General features: G+C 38.1%; 1 protein-coding gene across 9 annotated transcripts in view; it reads left to right on the top strand.

The window, feature by feature from the left end:
* Positions 1-22,532, top strand: part of Sugct (succinyl-CoA:glutarate-CoA transferase) — a 602,475-nt gene that overhangs the window by 492,378 nt on the left and 87,565 nt on the right. The window lies entirely within an intron of this gene.

Genomic DNA, 22,532 nt, shown 5'->3' with positions numbered 1-22,532 from the left:
CCACCTGTATCCTTAAACGACTTGTTTTTCCCCATCTCCTCCACAAGTTGTACTGACATCAAATATAGTGAAGGCAGGGGTTATACTGTGGGGGAGGGACATACAAAGCAACAAAGAAATAATCTTATAAATGTGTTAGAAACAAATGCATGAAAGAAAAAAACATTAAAATACATATCTAAGGGTTCATTTTCCTAACATCACATTATCTGACCTTTTCCACTTGACTCATACATATACTAGATATTGCAAATAAGGGAAACCATGGGACCTATGTTTCTTTGAGCCTGGCTTACTTCACTTAATATAATTTTTTCCAAGTTTTTCCATTTCCTAACAAATGGGGCAATGTCTTTCATTCATATGGAACAATAAAAGACCCCGAATAACAAAAACGCTCCTTAACGGAAAGAACACTGTTGGAGGAATATCAATACCAAATTTCAAACTCTACTATAAAGCCATAGTAATCAAAACAGCTTGGTATTGGCATAAGAACAGACCTCAGGACCAATGGAATAGAATTGAAAACCCAGAAATGAACCTACAGACCTATAGCCATCTAATCTTCAATAAGGGAGCTAAAACAATAGAATGGAAGAAAGACAGCCTCTTCAGTAAATGGTGCTGGCAAAATTGGTTAACTACTTGTAGAAAACCAAAGCTAGATCCTTATATATCACCCTGCACCAGAATCAACTCCAAATGGATCAAAGATCTCGAAGTCAAAGCAGACACTCTGAAAACATTACAGGATGGAATAGGAGAAACCCTAGGTCTCCTTGGCTCAGGCTGAAATTTTCTGAATAGAGACCTGGAAACACAACAAATCAAAGAAAGGTTGGACAAATGGGATTGCATGAAGTTGCAGAGCTTCTGCATGGCAAAGGACATAGCTAGCAAGATCAATAAAAAGCCCACGGATTGGGAGAAGATCTTCACTAGCCATACAACAGACAAGGGTCTCATATCTAAAATATACTTGGAACTCAAAAAATTAAATCCCCCAACAACAAATCCTCAAAGAAACAACTGCCCAACAAATAAATGGGCTAAAGACTTAAAGAGAAACCTACCTTACATATTTTAAACAAATAGACAAACCAGAAACTGTTACAAACATTAACAAACACATTTCTCATTTAGATCTGAGAAAACAAATAGAGAAATACTTTAAACTTCTACTCTGCTACTATGGTAGGGATGTCTGGCTGTACTTGTCAGAAACCCATTTTTATAGCTATGTAAGAAAATTCTACAAGTATCCCTACAAGTATCCAAAATAGTTGGAAATGCTGAACAGCTTCCCTTGTGGTTCCTGGTCTCCCTTTCTCATTGCAGCCAGGCCTGGCTTTTTTTTTTCCCAGGACTTATATAACTGCTTGTTTTTTCATGCAATTAACATTACATAGCTCCCTGGCACTCATGTGGTAATCATTACCTAATCTGAAGGCAGAAACTTCTCTACACAACTACTTCCTGACGTAGGAGAGTTCTTATTTTGCTTTCTACACTATAGTTTTCCATGTTGTACACAATGGTATCAGGATTTCATAGTAGAAAATGTTACTATTGTTCCTTTATTTATTCCTGAGTTAGGAGATATAAATTCATTTTTTTGCATTTTGTTTCTATTTTTTGGTATTTTGTATATAATTCAGTTAGAAGGTAAAGACTAATGGTTCAATAAGAGAATAAAGATTTTCTTTTAACACTGACAGAAGGGAACAAAATAATTTTTCACAAGTTTTACATTATATATATGTGTGTGTGTATATATGTGTGTATGTATGTATATTGTATAGTATATGGCTATATGTTTATTGTTTTGTTGGTATTGGGGCTTGAAGTCAGAGTTTTGAGATCTAGGCCAGGTTTTGTCAAGATAGGTGCTCTACTACTTGAGCCATGTCTCCATATCCTCATATCATATATTGAATTGCTGTATATGTTGCCATATATGTATGTAAGTTCACATATATGGTATGTTTATGTATATATATATACATATATATATATATCTCAAGTACAACATTTTTGTCTCCATAAATTAAGAGTTCATATTACATTTTATAATCTTCTTTTTGTACATCAATTGTTTTTCCAGTCAGTGGTATTAATTCCACAGTCTTTGGTAATACAAAATGGTAGCATTTTGGAAACTGTTGGTCGAACATCTTTCTTCATCTTCAGTGATAGAATCTAGCCTATAAAACCATTTTCTTCTTACAAGCAATTTTCATATAGGTGAGTGCCAAGTCCTTTGTTGGCATTTTACATGATATAGATTTACTTTATAGCAAGTGGTGTTTGGTCTTGCTATAGGATAATGATGTGTTTCAGAACCTGACTTTGGAAGTTCAGGCTATTCAGGAAAATATATTTTAACCTATCTATGCTCTTAACAAGGCTATGAGGTAGATTGTATTCATTCTGCACAAGTTGATGTCTAGAGACACTTTTTTAAAAAAGTTGATCCTGCCAGGTGCTGGTGGTTCACACTTGTAATCCTAGCTACTCAGGAGGCAGAGACCTGAGGATCATGGTTTGAAGCCAGCCTGGGCAGGAAAGTCCATGAGACTTTCTCCAATAAACTACTCAAAAAAGCAGGGAGTAAAGTTGTGGCTTAAGTGGTAGAGCATTAGCCTTGAGCAAAAGAAGCTCAGGGACAGTGCCTAAGCCCAGAGGTCAAGCTGCAGGACCAAAAAAAAAAAAAAAAAAAAAAAAAAAAAAAAAAAAAAAAAAAAGGTTGTTCCTGTTCTCTTGTGTGATTAATAGCAAAACCCAAATGGAGAATTCTTCCTTTCACTAATCAGTGATGCCTGCAGATAAAGCCTGGATCTGTCAAATGTTCTTTTTCTCCTGGGTTCAGTTTCTGAGTGTTTTTACGTTCTAGGAGAAAAGCGGAACATTTGCAAATCATGCTTTCATATTTGGAAGGGAAAAGAACCGCGAGAAAATAAGTATTTAGTCATTGGAAAACCACTGGGTTTTCAAATGAACCCCAAGAGTGAGGACAGTGTGCTTCTACATTGATGTGGCTCACATCCCCCAGAAAGCTCAGACTTGAGTTTGAGAATTTGCATAAATGAATCACTAAAGCAGAAGAAAGATTTGACATGAAAACTGTGTTTGGTTTTAAGTTTCTACTAGGTTATTGAGAGTGGCAGAGCTAGTTCCAAAAGACTGCAAATAACAGGAGGAAAACAATAATATTCCTTCATAAAAACAATTACAGTGAAATACCATCTGGTAGTTGACTTAAGCATGATTATTTGTTGCTCAAAATGTTCCCTGTCTCCATTATGTAGCAACTCTAAGTCTCATTTAGGTTCTGCAATTTTTTTTAAAGTACCTTCTTGCAGGATATGTGCCTGCAGAGAAGGTAATAACAGAGATGCATGTGTACCTGTTTGTGTCTATGGTGAGGGGATGAAAGAGTTTTGTTTGTTTAGGGGAGCTGATTTGTTTACTTGCTTATATTTATTTTTGTACCAATGCTGGGACTTGAACTAAGTAAATGCCTGGGTGCTATCCTTTAGCCTATTTGTTCAAGGCTGGTGCTCTACTACTTGAGCCATAACTCCATGTCCAGCTTTTTGGTGGTTAATTGTGATAAGAGTCTAATGTACTTTCCTCTCCAGGGTGACTTTGAATATTGATTCTCAAATCTCAGCTTCCTGAGTAGCTGCTGCTGAGCCACCAGTAGCCAGTCTTTTTGTTTATATAGAGAGATATAAACTAAATTCTAGTCCTGATCTCTCTAGGTGTAGCTCAGGAGTTAGAGCACAGGTTTTCTTATGGCCTCCCTGACTAATGACTGCAAAGTGGTTATAAACAGTCCTGGGCTATTTAACTTCTTCACAAATTTGGAGGTTTGGGGTTCCAACCAAGCTGTTGGCATGAGTATGGGTTCTTGGGAGAACCTTTGCTTTGACCCTTGGGTGGTTGCTTGTGTGGTTTGACTTATGGCTGCATCTCTGTCTGCTCTCCCTTGCCAGTCTCTTCTATACACTTTTTTTTTTGTTGTTCAGTCATGGCACTGTTCCTGAGCTCTTCAGCTCAAGGCAAGCACTCTCTACCACTGAGCCACAGTGCCATTTCTGGTTTTCTGGTGGTTTATTGGCGATAAGAATCTCATGGACTTTTTTGCCCAGGCTCGTTTTGAACCACGATCCTCAGATCTCAGCCTCCTGAGTAGCTAGGATTGCAGGTGTGAGCCAACGGTGCTGCTTTCTTCTATATAGTTTTTAAAGATAGGATTTAAAGCCTATTCCCATACTCCATGGTCAGTTCCCTATCTTAAAATCCATCTTCACGTAATCACTTCTGCAAATTCTCTTGGTCAAAACAAAGTCACCAGTACAAATTCCAAAGCTTAGAAAGCTTGATATGTGGAAATGGTCATTCTTCAGTTTACTATGGGCAGTGGACTAAACAAGATGTGTCTTAGCTCACAGACTCATCTCTGAGGAAAATCTTCATTGTGAGCAATCAGGGCAATCTCCAAACCCGAGCAGTGGTGTCAGAGATTAAACGTGGTTGTAAATAGGTAGTCACAAACCATGGCTAGCTTATGACTTATAAGTCAGAAGCTTATGACTTATAAGTCAGAAGGCAAATGTGTGCAATGAAGCAGGGCAGAGGCAGCAGCCACTGTTGTGGCCACATCCCTGAAACAGGACAGTGCCATGAAGATCTAGGTTGAAAGATGTGTCTGTAAGGTAGGTCCGTGACATAGAAGTCAAGTCTGAGACAGGTTCAGGCTTAGCTCCTGGCTGAGTTCAATTCCCGCATTTTCAGCATCTTTGTCTATTATTTCTACCCTCGATCCCACAACTCAATTAATTATAGCCACAATTTTATGTACATGACTCAGCTTTGGCTTGCTGATAGTATCTCTGCTCAGATCCATGGGGTCACTTGCCCACAAAGTTATCAGTGATCCAGTCGCACATTTGTATTATCACCCCTACACTGAGTCACATGGGGTCTTCTTCCTAAAATAGTTCCTCTTATCGCTTTGCCTACAGCAACAAGATCAGCAGCAGTGAACCGAGTATTTCCTTCACTAATATCCATCATTCCCATGAAAACCAAACCAAAGAGTAAAATAAAAACACTGAATTGATTTTTCAATTTCAGACCTACTACCTTCATGCTGTTTTTTGTTGTTGTTTTGGTCAGGGGGCTTGAACTTTGGACCTGGGCACTGTCCTGACCCTGAGCACTTCTTAGCTCAGGGTGAGCACTCTACCACTTGAGCCACAGCACCACTTCTGGTTTTCTGGTGGTTTATTGGAGATAAGAGTCTCACAGACTTTCCTGCCTGGGCTGGCTTTGAACTGTGATCCTCACATCTCAGCCTCCTGAGTAGCTATGAGTACAGGTATGAACCACTGGTGCCCAGCTACCTTCATGCTTTTTTTTTTTTGGTACTTTTTTATTGTAAAAATACTGTACAGAGGGGTTACAGTTATATGAGGAAGGTAATGAGTACATTTCCTATTGAACATTGTTGCCTCTTCCTTTGTTTTCCCCTACCATCCCATCCCTCCCACGTCCACAACTAACCTCCCTCCTTATTTAGGCATTTTGTTTTTTCCCTTCCCCTCCCCGAATTAGAGAAGGGTGTATACAAGAGGCAGGGTGGCTTCATGCTTTTAAGCCTTGGACACATATGAAGTATGGTGATAGTTCCATCCTTCTGTAAGGTGGAGGAATTCTTTTGAATAATGACTCAAGAGACAAAGAAGGCTGATTGTTCAGTGCCCTGATCCTCCCATAGCCATTGCTCAGCGGTCTAAATGCTTCTTGGATGGTTTGGGTTCTTGAGAATGATTCTCTAAAGTAAGTGTGACTTTGCTTCCTGGAGGTACAGGTTCATGTTTATCAGTGCTGTTCTGCTTTGAGGCTGTGCAGATAGCTTGTGTGCAGGCCCCGTGTTTCCTCTGTGGTTTTCCTGATGCTAAAAAATCTTTCTCTCCGTTAAACTTAGACTGTATCAAGAGTGATAAGGAATCTTAAACATATTTGACATGCATGACTTTACTAGAGAAGAAATCGTCAAAGGAGCAGATGCTAAGTGCTTTGTTGTATCCTGCTGGCTTACATTTTTCATGGTCCTAGCAAGGGAAGTCTTACTGTACCAAACAAGGAGATGCCATATTGTAATTAGATCCTAAAGGAGATTTAATTTCCACAGAGTTTACAACACCCTGACATCAAGGAAACAAGAGCACAAGATGCCCATAAGTATTACTTGTATCTTACCGTACCCGATCATCTCAGGTAGTATTTGTGTCAGCAGGAGTGGAAAGCTGCTAATGTAAGTCATTTGGAATATTGGAAGCCTTTAGTGGTTCCTTCTTCTTATTCCTGGGTTGAAACCAGGTCCAGATTGCAAGAATCTCGTTATATTAGGAAGTGGTCTTAAGCTGAAGAAATCATAGGCTCTGCCATCACCTAGACTTTATTGTTTTTCTTTGCAGCAGTACTGGGACTTAAAGGTGAACTCAGCCTCCTGAGTAGCAAAGATTACAGGCATGAGCTCCTGGTCCCCATCATCACATAGATTTATGATACTGTACAAGTCCCTGTAATTGTCCACATCTGTGTCTTCAGCTCTAAAACAAGGATGAGAGCACCTGTAGAGTCATGATAAATTTTAATAATCAAGTAGGGCATGCATGCAAAATGCCCCTCAATGGTAGGCAGGTGCCCCATGCTGTCATCTAATACCTTGGCAACTCTTTACTGGTCAGACTGTCTAGCCCTGAACCTCTACTTTGGTCCCAGAGTGGTTGGCCATCATTTAAATGTAAACAATGATTTCTTAATTAAACAAATAAGAATAGAAATAACTTCCATGGCTTCTGCAAAGGACCCAGGGATATTTTGTTAAATAAAATTGATGGCTTTTCACTCTCAGACTGTTCTCTCAGATCCTTGCCTAGAATCTTCAGAGTCTCTGGGGAGAGGAGGACTAAATCCAGTCAGAAAGATGATACATTTACAACCTTCTGACCTGCTCTTAGAGCTAATCAAAATTCTCAGTTTCCCCCCACTGGGCAATCAGAGACTTCCTAAGAGGGAAGGAGCTGTATGGTTCTTGCTAAGTGAAGACAGCACACACATCACACTGCTGGCCACCTCTTGGAAAAGTTCCTCTCTCAGGGTTTTGCGGGCCCCTGTGCTGGAAGGGAGAGCATGCTTTCTCAACTTTCACCAAAGTTTGCAGCAACTGGTTCTGGGATAATTTAATTAAAGGCCCCATTGCCAAGGAGGGTTGAATTAAAGAAGTGAGTCTGGACTTCTAATATCCTGACGCTGAAGTTCATAAATCACCTTTATATTTCGCTGGGTTCTATTGTGTTTCCTATTGTATTTAATAGTTGTTATTCTTCTTACTTCCTGGACTAATTAATCTTGGGAAAGCTTGGAGCATCAAGTTAAACCTTAAATATGAAGTCTAAAGAAGACAAAACGATATCTGGAAAATCTCTATGCCTGACAATACAGAGGACAACAAGCCCAGAGAAATCTACTGGTACAGACGGGGTCAGAAACCATGCATAGACTGTTAGCATTGGCTGTACCAACTAACTTTTAAATGGAATTTTATGGGCCTTAAGGAATGGGGACAAAGGCGCTGACTACAGCTGAAGTGCTAGATTGCTTGCCTATTGCCTAGGATGCACAAAACCCTGAATACAGTAAACAATAACACACACACACACACACACACACACACACACACACACACACACACACACACACACACACACACACACACACACACACACACACAGAGAGTCCCACAGACCAAAAATCCCAACCTCACGCTAAAAGGAAGACCCCGTAGAGAATTCTGACTATAAGTTTGGCTAATGCAAGAATCACCATTCTCAGTGAATGAACCAAGAAAAACAAAACAAAACAGAACAAAAGGAAAACAGATTTAAAGGCTGCACTGAAAATTGAAGAAGGAAACAATAGAGATTCTATCCCCAATTAATGAGCAAAAAGTTGCACTGTAGGCATGGTTCAAGTGGTAGAACACCAGCAATGATTGAAGAAGCCAAGCAAGAGTGAGAGTCCCTGTGTTCAAGCCTCAGTTTCAGGATAGAGGAAAAGAGGAAAGACAGAGAAACTAATTAATGAACACAACAGCACCTAAGTAGCTCAGCTCACAATAGCTCAGCTCACAATAGCTCATCCAGTGAGCTTCTACAGGTTGCTTTTGTTTTCCAGAGAAACACAGCAACTTCTGTGGCCATAACACAGAATGCTAGCTCACAATTTCCACTCATGCTATTTACTTTTCAATCACTGCTTTTCTTTTCTCCCTCCCTTCCTCCTCCCCTTTCCCTTGTTGTCTTTTTCCTTTCCTTTTCTTTCTTTTGTTGTTGTTGCTGTTGTTTTACTTGTGGTAGTGGTAGTGGTGGTGGTTGCTCTGTGGCTAAATCCTAGGGCTTCAGACATAGGAAAATGCTTCATTGGGAAGCCATGCCTATCAAACTGTATCAGATTTGATTTTTACTTAGAAATTGTTAGGAGACAAAGCAAGTACCAAGAGAAAATCAGTGCAAACTTGGAATGAAAGCACCAATTTTATAATGAGATTTAAGAAGTCGGGTAATACCTAAAGTGGACATCTTCTATTAGAAGGCAATTGTGGTTATTTGGGAAGGAAATAACATATTTTTCTTTTAATTTATGTTTATTACTTTTTTACAAATGACTCGTATTAAGGCATAAATACATATTAAGTTGTTTTAACATAATTAGCTAATAAAACAAAATAGCATAAGAAACAAAACTAAAAATTTCCTTTCTGCCTGCAGGCACTGTGAAAAAAAGTCAATATTTTAAGAAAACTAGAAACCAAGAAATCTTGGAAATATCTGGCATATAAGTTAGTAAGCAGATAACTGGATGAGCATAACCAATTTTTCATTTTGATAAATATACAAGTTAAAATTTCTGGAGGAAATAGGAAGCAATTTGTGTTTTCCAAACTCGTCAGTGTGGAAAAATGATCTCTGGCAATCTCAAATAAGACAAGACTGGATTTTTTTTTCCACTGGAATTTAAAAAACCAGTCACTCAGATACTAACATGAATTAAAACATATCAGTCTTAATTTTTGCAAATGTAGTAATTTCTTGAGACAAATACACATATACAATAAGATTCATCCTTACAATTATAAATTTTTATTTTCAAGAAACATATCCAAAACTTAAAAGTTAGAAAGGTTGAATGTATAGGCACAAAAGAATATTCAAAGACAATGCAAAACAAAATTGAGCTGGTGTCACTTTAATAATGTTAGATGCTACAGACTATTGCAATATAAACTTTATTGCTATACAAAATTTATTACTTTATAAACTTTCTAGCAATATAATTTTTGCCAATATTACAGTTTAAACTAAAAGCTTTTGTGCTTGCTCGGTTGGTACTTTACCATTTGAGTCATACCTACAGCCTGCTTTTTGCTAGTTATTTTGAAGATGGAGTGTTTAGGACTTTTTTTCTTAGGCTGGCTTCCAACCATAATCTTCCAGATCTCATTCTCCTGAGGATTATAAACATGAACCACAAGTACCTGACATGAAGCAAAATTTTAATTGATCAAAAGAATAACATTATCCTAAAGTCAGTACATAATGAATAGGTCAATAAGCTTGACAATTTAGTAGAATGATAAGGTTCCTATAAAATTAGGTTACTGAAACTTACTCAAGATGAAAGGGAAAATTTGAATTGTCCCAGCTATGAAAAGAATAATTAATAACTAAAAATCTCTTCATTAATTAAGCAATGGTTCTAGATAGTTTCAAAATGATTTTTGCCACTACTACACTGTTAGTGAGAATGTAAACTTGTTCAACCACTATGGAAAGCAGTATTTAGGTTCCTCAAAAGACCAAATATAGAGCTTCTCTTCCGTACAATTCAGCAATTCCACTCCTGGGCATTTATCCAATTGACCACAACCCAGACCACACTAAAGTTACCAGCACAACCATGTTCATTGTTTACCATATGAACTATGGTAAACATTGTTACCAGCATTTTTTTTTACCATAGCCAAGATTTGGAATCAACCAAGATGCCCCTCAGTGGATGAATAGATCAAGAAAATATATATATATATATTTATTTATTATATATTATATATATAATAAATATATATATATATTTATTATATTATATATATATAATATATCTATGTGCAATGGAATTCTTTGCTTCCATCAGAAAGAATGATATTGTCCCATTTATAGGGAAATGGAAAGACTTGGAAAAAATATAATAAGTGAAGTAAGGTAGACTCAAAGAAACATAGGTTGCATGGTTTCACTCATTTGTGTACTTACAATGTATGTGTCTATAAGTCTATAAGTAAACACAATGAATGGTAAAAAACAAAAAAATTACACTTGGGTATGCTAAACTAAATAGTATTCTAAACATCCACACAGTGAGACACATATGATCATATGAAATGATATTTATCGAAATGAACTCAAAGAAATGGAAACAAAAGGCTTTTTGACAAGAGGTTTTGTATTATCCTTTGTTCCTCCTTTGTTGCTATTTTGAATTCTTTAATTTTTGTCTTATATGTATGTTTATCTGTTTTGGGGGAAGACAAGAGGGAGCACAGAAATGGTGGGACAAAGGACGAACAAATATGACAGTGATATTCACTTGACACTATGTTAAAAATGAACCATACAACTTGGAGGGAGTTGGGAGAGAAAAACTGGAAGAAAATAAGGGAAGAGTTGACACCACTGCAAAAGAGATGTACTCATTACCTGACCTATGTGACTGTAACCCTCTGTATCTTACCTTTACAATAAAATAAAATAAAATGGCTTTCTATTGAAGGACTATATAATTCCAATTTTTCAAAAAGACTTTCAGAAAATAGAAAAAAATGATTACTCAAACTTACTTTATGAAACAAATTACCCCTGTAAGGGAAACAAAATCAGGACAATGTAAGAAGAGAAAATTATAGCCCAATGTCACTCAGAAAAACATGCAGGAAAATTTCAACACAGCATTAGGAAACCAAACTCAACATTAGTTTACCCTTAAAATGTTGAAGTTGGCTAAATAGAGAATTTATTAATTCCTTAGGGAAACAGATTAATGGCAAAAATTGTATGATACTTTCAGTAGATGGATAAAATATTAGAAAAGGATTCCTTCCCTTGAAATATGTAATGATGAAACACTACATACATTTTCTTTAAAATTAGGGAGATAAAATATTTTGTACCAGTACTCTATTCATCAGTATATTGATGAGAAAAGTTGTAATGATTAGAAGAGAAAGCAAAAATTTAATTCTTTAATGATGGTGCAATTAATTTAATATGGACTCTGCAGATGCATTATTAGTAAGAATGTTTGCCAGAAATCAAATCAAATTTTAAAAGTTAATTTTATCCCTAGATGCTAGCAATGCACAAAAAGTTTTATTTAAGGAAAAATAAAAGGATTCATTTTACCTAAGCAGTTATTCAGTACTTTGCTAGGGATAAATGTGTTGAAAAATACATATGAAAAATGCTTATGAAAAATGCTTGTCCCTTATAAAAATATTCAAAATGACTTAAACAAATAGAAATTACTAATGTAAATGTTTAATAGGCAGTAAGATAATATTGTTAAGTGTATGACTTTTGCCCAGTAGAGTTATGCTGAAACTTGACAGGTTAAGTATAAAATTTATGGAGCAGAGCTAAGGGCCAAGGATTTCTGAAGACAAAAACGAGGGCTGATCTTGCCAAATGAAACACTGATACTTACTTTAAATCTACCATGATATAGGCAGTGTGGCTTTGGCAACAGGATAGACAAACAGACCCATAGAAGAAAACAAGGAAACACATCAAACATGCATAGCAGTGATGTATGGTAGAGGAGGTACTGTGGATTCAGGAGGAAGTACTGCTCAAAAATCACTTTACTTGAAGAAAGGAAATAAACTCTCCTCCTACATCATGCACAAAATTTAATTCAAGGCTTCTGGAAGTAAACATGGAAGACTAAAATCTTCCTGAAAATCTGAATAACCCTTTTTATTTTCAGGTAAATGTAGCTCCACAGGCAGATATTAAGAAATGGTAGAAGGAATGCCAAGCCACTCTGTTCCCAGTTCTCCATTGGGTAAAACCATGGTACAGTAAACTGCAGTATCATATCTCAGGCACGATGTTCACTGATGCTGTCAGGAGAAATAACATCCCATCAGCACAATAAGTTTTCCTGAACAGGACACCAAAAATTTCCTCCCTCCACCTCTTTCTTCTGATTTCATACCTAGGATTTCATCACTCAAACGAACTATGGAAACAGAATGCATGCAAGGTACAATCCTGTATTTATATATGTTTCCAGTCTGTGGTTTTAATTTTCATCCCCACACTTGCATGTGTGTGTGTGTGTGTGTGTGTGTGTGTGTGTGTGTGTGTGTGTGTGTGTGTGTGTTTTAGGGTTTGAACTCAGGACCTTGTGTTCTTGCTTGGCTTTCTCTAAGGCTGGCTCTACTATTTGAGTCACACCTCTACTTCTAACTTTTTGCTCTTTAATTGAATGTAAGAATCCCATGGACTTGCCTGCATGTACTGATCTTGTACCATGATCCTTAGATCTCAGCCTCCTGAGGAACTAAGATTGTAGGCATGAGCCATAATCAGTTCATCAGCTCATTTGCCTATTTTTGCAAAATAATCTTAAAGATTTTTTTAACTAAAATGTTATACTTTCTTATTTTTTACATGTAAGTCCATATTCAGTTAATTTTTGTATAAAGTGTGAGAGGTTTTTTTTTTTTTTTTTGGTTGACATGTGGTTCTTTTTACCCCAATGGCTCCAGTTCTACTGTGGTAAATGCTCTTCAATATGTTTGTTTCTTTGCCAAAAATCACTTGAGCATAGTTGTGTGAATTTATTTTTGAGTTTTCTATTCTGTCCCACTGATTTATGTGTTTGCTCCGTTGCTAATACCATATTCTCTTGGTAGCTACTTCATGTAAAACAGCTCCCTGTAGAACAATATACCTTAATGTTTGGTAGAGTGATCCTTAAGATGGTTTGGGCTCCTTGAGCTATGTGAGTACAGTAGCTAAATTCAATATGAATTTTAGAAGAAACCTGTTTTTTTGTATGACTATAACAAATTACTAGGTTTGGGTAAGATAAATACATTAAGACTTTAAATTTTGGGTTAATTGACATCTTTAGTATGTTGAGTTTCAGTCTGTGAACCTTGTCTCTTCCCCAATGGCTTATCTCCTTTGGTTATTTTATAATTTCCAGCCTACAGAGCCAGTGCATGCTTCTTTTTTGTTGGTGGTGGTGGTTGTGAGGTTTGAACTCTGGGCCTGAGCGCTGTCCCTCAGCTCTTCAGCTCAAGGCTAGCGCTCTACCACTTGAGCTACAGCACCACTTCCGGTTTTCTGGTGGTTTGTTGAAGATAAGAGTTTCACAGACTTTCTTGCCCGGGTTGGCTTTGAACCGCAGTTCTCAGATCTCAGCCTCCTGAGGATTCCAGGTGTGAGCCACCGGCGCCTGACAGTGCATGCTTTTCTCTAATCTTCTACTCTTTTTGTAGAACTATTAGCAGTATTACATTAAATTTTGGCTTTGAAAAGTTTATTGTTGTCATACAGAAATATGATTGACTATGTTGGTTTTTCATCCTGTTGCCTTGTAGAACTCATTTATGATTAGTTCTAAGGGTATTTTTGTAAACTTCATGAGATTTTCTGTGATCAACACATGCCATGCATGATTTCTTCTTTTTCAGTGTGAGTTTTGCTATGTCCATTATATATGTTGTCTGTATTTTATTAATCTTGGTTATATTTCTTCTTTTTCAGTTTGAATGTTTTTCCTGTTTTCTAATAATTTTCTTTTCTTTCTTTTTTTTTTTTTTGTCAGTTGTGGGGCTTGAACTCTGGGCCTGGGCACTGTCCCTCAGCTCTTCAGCTCAAGGCTAGCATTCTACCACTTGAGCCACAGCACCACTTCCGATTTTCTGGACATTTATTGGAGATAAGAGTTTCATGGACTTTCCTTCCCCGGGCTGACTTTGAACCATAATCCTTAGATCTCATCCTACTGAGTAGCTAGGATTACAGGTGTGAGCCACTGGCACCTGGCTTCTAGTACTTTACTTAATGCAATGGCTAGACATTTATTAATATGTTAAATGAAAGTGGTGAGGTATGCGTGACTTTTAAGGAATTTCTGTTTTGCTGTTATTACGTTTGTCATTTCTATTGTTAACCTTAATGAGTCATTTCAGTATTGTCTTTGTTCTAGATTGCTACTGATGGCCTTGACTTAGGTCCTTCTGCTTCCTTTCCTGATAGGTAGATTTAAATAGTTGCTTTCATTACAGAGCTTAAATTACATTATGAAAATCCTTATTTTAGCATTTTGTTATTTCCCCTTCCCTCCCCAAATTAGAAAAATGTATATACAAGATGCAGGGCACCAGAATCAAATGCAGTGAAAATAGGTTGTACCATGGGGGAAGAACATACAAAAGAAACAAAAAAAAATCACATAGAACATTATAAGTACATTAGAAACAACAGCAAGAAAGATCAAACCTCTTGTGTCCCTGTCCCTATCTTGGGGTTCATTTTGCTTGGAATCCTCATATATGGTCATATGTAGATAGCTTTTGATCTTTTCTGCTTGTCCTAGACAGATACTAGTTATTGTAAGTAAGGGAAACCATGGGACCTATGTTTCTTTGGGCCTGGCTTACTTCACTTAACATAATTTTTTCCAAGTCTTTCTATTTCCTAATAAATGAGGAGGTGTCATTCTTTCTGATGGAGGAATAGAATTCCGTGTGTGTGTGTGTGTGTGTGTGTGTGTGTGTGTGTGTGTGTGTGTGTGTGTGTGTGTGTGTGTGTATAATATATATATCACATTTTCTTGATTCATTCATCTACTGAGGGGCATCTGGGTTGGCTCCATATTTTAGCTATGGTAAATAATGTTTTTGGACATTTACCCAAATAATCATATACATGCCCTCTCTTCTAAATAAAAGCTTTTTTAAAAAATGTAAAGATGATGTACAGAGGGGTTACAGTTACATAGGTCAGTTGATGAGTACATATCTTTTTGAACAGTTAAATTCAGGCATTTTTAATGTGAGTTCATTCATCTTTTTACTACTTCTTATTCTTTGTGCCCCATATATGAGTGTTCTATGGATTTTTCTGAACTGAATGAATAGATGCAATTATGGTTCACAGTGAACAGACAGGACTGGTCCATTCTCTTTCATACATCCTCACAAATGTCCTCCATTGATTACCTTGGTTTTGGTGTGAGGAAAGAAAATATAGTCTTGACCTAGACCCCTTGTTTTCTATAGAGATATTTCATGATCTCTAGAGAGAGTATGACTTAAAAAGTCTTTTTTTTGCATTTTATTTCTGGTCTTGCTGGTATTATATTACAAACATTTTTTCTGCTTTATTAAAAAAAAGATTTCTTTACTTCCATTTAAGCTTTTATTTCCCACATCACTCTACGGTATACATTTTACTCTTCCTTCCATGATGAATACATTACCATTTGACTCTGTCATTAGGCTGTCAATCTGTAAAACCCCTGGGATAGAGAGAGAGTCCTTGTATTTAAATAGGTCTGATACTTTGCTAAAGAGGTTAGTGCACTAGCTACAGTTCTATTCTTGTCAAGAATAGGCTTTTGAAAGAAGAAGGAAAAGAAATGGAATTTAGAAGAGCTACCACACCATGAAAACTCTAGGAAGAATAGCATAAGTGAAACAAAAGGAGAAGAAAAACTCAGTAGATTCCAAATGGATGAAAATTTGAGTTCAACAGAAGGTTTTGCGCCTTTTTGTGTTAATAACTCCATATGCAATGAGGAATGTCCTGTGTGGTCAGACTAAGGGTAAAACATGAAGTTCACCGGAAGAAAAGATAGTCATTGGAGGCTCTTGAAGATCAGATTCCAGACCCCTGTTAGTGGTTAGAAATGGAACATTTTAAATTTGAATTTTCAGGAAAGGGTGATAGAGATTGGAGTGTTAACTACCTGGAGAAAAGGAGAGGGACACAGCCAGGTGCCTGTAGCTCACGCCTGTAATCCTAGCTACTCAGGAGGATCTGAGGATTGCAGTTCAAAGCCAGCCTGGGCAGAATAGTCCCTGTGAAACTCTTAGCTACAGTTAACCACTCAAAAGCTGGAAGTGGTACTATGGATCAAGTGGTAGAGTGCCAGCCTTGAGCACAGAGATACTCAGGGACAGAACCCAGGCTCTGAGTTCAAGCCCCACAATCACCAACAACAAAAAGATAGGGACCCATGTAGGAACAATTTCCAAAGAATTGCTTTGAAGGATTTTAGTAGCAGACAGTCCCTTCATTTGCAGGGAAGTTTGGATGAAACAGTCTATACAAAGCAAAGCTGGAGAGATTTATGTTAAAATTTAGACAGACTCCTTGGATTCTAAGATGCTCTAAAATATTATTACGCAAAGTAGGATCTGCCTCACAAACAAGGCTGGAGGGTTTCCCAAGACTGCAGTCCATCAGGCCCTGTCTCCAGGGACGGCTTTGCCCAGCCCCAGTTGTCCTCAAGATGCTCCAAGCCGATTCATCGGGGCAAACTACGAAGTCTTAGGGACTTCAGACTTTATAGTAACAAGGTGGATGGTGACCAAGCCGGGGGATAGGTCAGTTCTTTCTGTGCATGGGAACGGAGGCCTGCTTTTGGCTTCATGAATGTACAAAGGCCACCCCAAATAAGAAACGGCAGTTAAGTCTTTTTACCAGACATAAGAAAGATTTAGACTTTGTCTCAAAACGGAGTGGTTTTCCATGCAAAGGATTTGCTCGGTTAAGGTATCCCACTGGAAATACTGCCTAGGAATCCGGCTAGCGGTAAAAGCGTTCCCTCCCGAGACATGCCTCTGTGAAGCTATTCCATCAACTGCTGCTAGCATTTGCTTCACACAGCTTCTGACATAGGTCCCTTGACCTTTACCAACTACCCTTCCATGCTTGACACTTCACATTTGCTTCCCGATTAAAATTCAGCGTTAATTAATTTCCACACTATCAGTTCAGTTATATTTAGCTAAGAACGCTCACTTTTGTCTTTTGTGAGTCGTACTGACTGTAGTGTTATTAGGAAAAGGTAGTCAGAAGGGCAACAGAGATAGAAGAGAAGACTGATTCAGTGTGCAGATAATTGTTTCAAGTGAAATTTTAGCCTGGTATTTTTGTTCCTGTGCTCAGGAGAACTGAGATTTAGCACCTCCCGCTGGCATTTACCCCCACCGACACGCAGGAGGCTGTGCTGGGTGGATGCTGAGAACGAGCCACACCAGAATGAAATTATAGCTCAGTTCTAACACCGGCAAGAATTGTCTCTGGCCAGCTCCTGGTTACAAAGCTGATGATCCGAAAAGAGAAGCAAAACAGTGCTGGCAAGGGCCCCCGTGGGTGCGGGGTACCTCCAATGAGGGATGTTGCCATGACTATTTAAAGAACGTGTTTCCAAAGGGGCAACCATTCCCCCAGAAAGCGTTGGATGCCAGAAGGCTTAGCCAGATGCCAGCTGCAGTCCCCAGCTGGCAAAGCCACCAAGAAGTTGCCTTCTTGATGACTTGTGCCATAGAGTGAACAAAAAGCTCATGAAAATGGGTGACCCTCCAGAAATTGGACCTCTTACCTTGAGCTTTGCAAGTGAGAAGACATTTTTTTAAAGATTTTTTATTAGCATACGTTAGTATGTAGAGTAGGCTAAAGAGGGCTCATTGTGACATTTCCATATATGTGTGCAATATATACCGATCAGCCTTACCCCAAGACCATCCTCTGCTTCCTGCCAGATCCTGCTAAAACAATCTCAACAGATTTTATTGTTCTATTTGCATATATGCAAATATGCTGCTTGCACCCTATTTGCCCTTATTCAACCTCTTCTTTCACCTCCCCGCTCATGATAATACGTGTGCCCAACAGAGCTTATTTGATTTTCCTGACATTAATTTTGCTTAGTGTGCATTAATTATACCAAGAAGTTTTGCCATTTTTAGTGTGCATTAATTGTACCAAGGAGTTTCACCACAATATTTCAGATGTGTATGTATGATATTTTAATCAACAGAACTCTCTATAGTTTTCTGTTTACCATCCTCACTATCAACCTATTGATCAACAGTTTTCATTAAGATTCCTTATGTCATCTTTACACACAATCATAATGTATTTGAAAATTACGCATCCTTCATTTTTTTCTTCTTCCCCTTCTTTCTCACCTCCTAAATAATCCTATACTTAAATCATGTTGTATTTATTCATTTTTCTATCTATCCATCTACTATCTTATCTGTTTATATATATATATATATAGATATATATAGATATATATCCACAGCAATATCTACTATTTATCTATTAGGTATATGTCTACAGCAATATATGTATATTATATATACACATACATATATACATATATATGTATATATGCCTACATAGTCTCCATGGCTTCCCTCATGTCTTCCTTCCCTCATGTCAGCTGATCTGAAAAAGTCATCAAATGAAAAAAGCAGATGTGGCTCAGAGTGAAGGTTTGATGCCACTTACTAATTTAGGGGACTCTACCCAGGCCCAGACTAGAGAAATAGGAGTGGCTTCAGAGTCACCTGACTGACCACTGACACTGGGAAATGGAGTTTGGGATTCTTTTCCAAGGAGAGGACAGGGAATTAGAGGTAAATTGGCTCCAGATATTGGCAGAGATTGAGATGAAGATGCGGGACTGACTCTAGAATGCAAAGATTGAATGAGTTGCTGGAAGGAAGTGTTATGTGATCAGCAAATGACAATGCTACAGTGGGTTGTTGTACTGACATACTTGGGGAACACTTGGGGCATACTGCCTCAAAAAATAGAAGTGAAGGACCTCTATGATGAAAACTTTAAAAACCTGAAAAAGGAAATTAAAGCAGAACTAAGGAAGTAGAAAAACTTCCCATGCTCCTGGATAGAGAGGATTAACATCATGAAAATGGCAATACTGCCAAAGGCTATCTACAAATTCAATGCAATACCCATCAATATCCCAACCTCATTCTTCAATGAAATAGAAGAAGCAATCTAAAAATTCATATGGAACAATAAAAGACCCAGAATTGCAAACACAATCCTTAGCAGAAAGAACAGTGCTGGAGGAATAACTTCAAACTCTATTACAAGGCCATAGTAATCCAAACAGCTTGGCACTGGCACAAGAACAGACTTGAAGACCAGTGGAACAGAACTGAAGACTCAGAAATGAACCCACAGACCTATAGCCACCTAATATTCGATAAGGGAGCACAAAAAAAAAAGAATGGGGGGGCTGGGAAGGTGGCTCAGTGGTAGAGCGCTTGCCTTGCATGCATGAGACCTTGGATTCGATTCCTCAGCACCACATAAGCAAAAAGAAAAAAGCCGGAAGTGGTGCTGTGGCTCAAGTGGTAGAGTGCTAGCCTTGAGCTGAAGAGCTGAGGGACAGCGCCCAGGCCCAGAGTTCAGGCCCCACAACCGGACTCCCCCCCCCAAAAAAAAAGAATGGAAGAAAGACAGTCTCTTCAGTAAATGGTGCTGGAAAAATTGGTTAAACACTTGTAGAAAACTAAAGGTAGATCCTCATATATCACCCTGCACCAGAATCAACTTCAAGTGGATCAAAGACCTCAAAGTAAAAGTAGATACTCTGGAAACATTACAGGAAGGAATAGGAAAAACTCTAGGGCTCCTTGGCACAGGCCCTAATTTTCTTAATAAAGATCCAGAAACACAACAAATCAAAGAAAGGTTGGACAAATGGGATTTCATGAAACTGCAGAGCTTCTGCATGGCAAAGGATAGAGTTAGTAGGATCAATAGAAAGCTCACAGACTGGGAGAAGATCTTTACTAGAGAGACAACAGACAAAGGCCTCATATCTAAAATATACTTACAACTCAAAAAATTAAATCATCCTAAAACTAATTCTCAAAGAAATAACTAGGAAGTGGGCTAAAAAATTAAAGAGAGACTTCTCTGAATAGGAAATGAGAATGGCCAATAGACACATAAAGAAATGCTCAACTTCTCTGGCCATAAAAGAAATGCAAATCAAAACAACATTGAGATTCTACTTCACCTCAGTTAGAATGGCTATTATCAAAAAAATGTAATAATGACAGAAGCTGGATGGGATGTGGCCAAAAGGGAACCCTAATGTATTGTTGGTGGGAGTGTAAACTTGTTCAACCACACTGAAAAGCAGTATGGAGGTTTCTCAAAAGACTCCACATAGAGCTCTCCTATGACCTAGAAATCCCACTTCTGGGCATTTACCCAAATGATCACAAACAAGGCCATATTAAAGGTACCAGCACAACTATGTTTATCACAGCATTATTCACCATAGCTAAGATATGGAACCAACATAGACCCCTCAGTAGATAAGAGGGTCAAGAAAATGTGAGATATATATCTCTATCTCTATCTCTATCTCTAGCTATATAATGGAATTCTATGCTTCCATCAGAAAGAATGACATTTGTTAGGAAATGGAAAGACTTGGAAAAAATCACATTAAGTGAAATAATCCAGTCCCCCCAAATTTAGGTCCCATGGTTTTCCTTATTTACAATAATTAGTATACATATAGGATAATCTTATCAGGTGAGCTGAAAAACTCAAAAGCCATGTACATATGACTGTATAAGATGATGCTAAATGAAATGAATCCTGAGATATGGACACAAGAGGTCTGGTTTTTTTATTGTTATTGTTTTAAATGTACCATGTGATTTTATTCTTTTTTTTTGTTGTTTCCTTTCTATATTTTTCCCCTATGGCATATCCCCTGTTGTCACTGTACTTGATTTTGGTTCCCTGCATCTTGTATATGTATTTGTCTAATCTGGGAGGGGAAGGGGAATGACAAAATGCTGAAACTCTGACACAGGATGACCTATTGCAACAAGGATACTCACAGCACAGAAAATTGGAAATGAACTGTATGACTTCGGGTGAGAGGGTGGGGGGTAGAGGAGAAGGAATGGGGGAGTGGAGGAGGGAAGGGGTAATAGGACAACAACAAGGAAAGGGGTAACATTGATTGACAAGTAATGTACTCATTGCCTTACTCATGTAACTCTAGCCCCTCTGTACAACATCTTTACAATACAATAAATTCTAACATCTATTGTCCTTGAGCCCTAGCAAGACTTATGTGGGCACTGATATGTAAGTTGTGCTTCATCCCTACTATCATTCAAGTCCAGAGCATCTCCCTTTCTATCCTGTCTGTAACAGAGGCAGATAATAGACTAAAAGTTCATGCCCACATCCCAAATAGTGATGCTGTGACAGTTCTCTGGGCATTTGATCTTCAGATAATAGCAAGATTCACCAGCTCATACTCTTAACATAATCTTTTTATGAGCAAGGATGTGAAATAGAAAAGCTAATAAAAATGATTTCTCAGTGTGTTATGTCATGGAATACTATGTAACCATAAAGAAAACTGAAATCATGTCATTTATTTATTTTTTTAAAAAAGAATGGAACTGGAGATCCATCATGTTGCGAGAGATAAGACAATCTGAAAAAGTCAAATTTCACAGATTTCCCTCATGTGTGGAAACAGGACCAGAAGAATTTGCATTGTCTATGGTCATACCACAGGGGAACCTAGTACTTACTCTAAGATGGGGTTTCTTCTAGGATGGGAGCTCTTGCTTTTTCTTAGTTTTTTAATACGTTTTTTATTGTGAAAATACTGTACAGAGGGGTTACAATTACATGAGCAAGGTAATGAGTACATCTATAGCTTATCAAGCATTGTTGCCTCCTCCTTTGTTTTTCCCCTACGATCCCTTCCCTCCCATCTCCACAACTACACTCCCCCACCCACCTAAATTGTAAAGTTCATCTTGACCCATTGCAACAATGTGATGTACAAGATGCTATGTTGATAAATGAAATTTCTTAGTTATTTTTGAGGCCCCATTCCAGGTTAGAAGAGGCATATTTCTGGAATCCAGTGTCATGATTAAAGGAAAACATCCCATGTGTAACCTCCTTGCTCAGCCTCTGACCTGGAGCCTCCTCTGGGCTTTCAACCAACTGATTCTGTTCAGATACTGTCACAGTGTTCCAGTGTTCTCCCACTGGACAGAGAGAGCCACACACCCCCTCCCCTACCTCTCTGGAACAGAATACCACAAGGGCATGAGCCTCATGCCCAGGATCTGCTGGTCTAGGTCTTCGTTCCTTCTGGTCTGGTCTGCTACAGTTAACGTGGCCATGTCCTGGTGATTCACACTTACAATCCTAGCTACGCAGAAGGCTGAAATCTGAGGATCATGTTTCAAAGCCAGCCTGGACAGAAGTCCCTATTAGACTCTTATCTCCAATTCACAACTCAAAAACCAGAAGTGGAGCTGTGGCTCAAAGTGG

This window comes from Dipodomys merriami, unplaced genomic scaffold, assembly GCF_024711535.1.
Source record: "Dipodomys merriami isolate MVZ:Mamm:240054 unplaced genomic scaffold, mDipMer1.0.p SCAF_104, whole genome shotgun sequence".
Lineage (NCBI taxonomy): Eukaryota > Metazoa > Chordata > Mammalia > Rodentia > Heteromyidae > Dipodomys > Dipodomys merriami.
This window is presented reverse-complemented; position numbering and strand designations above follow the sequence as displayed.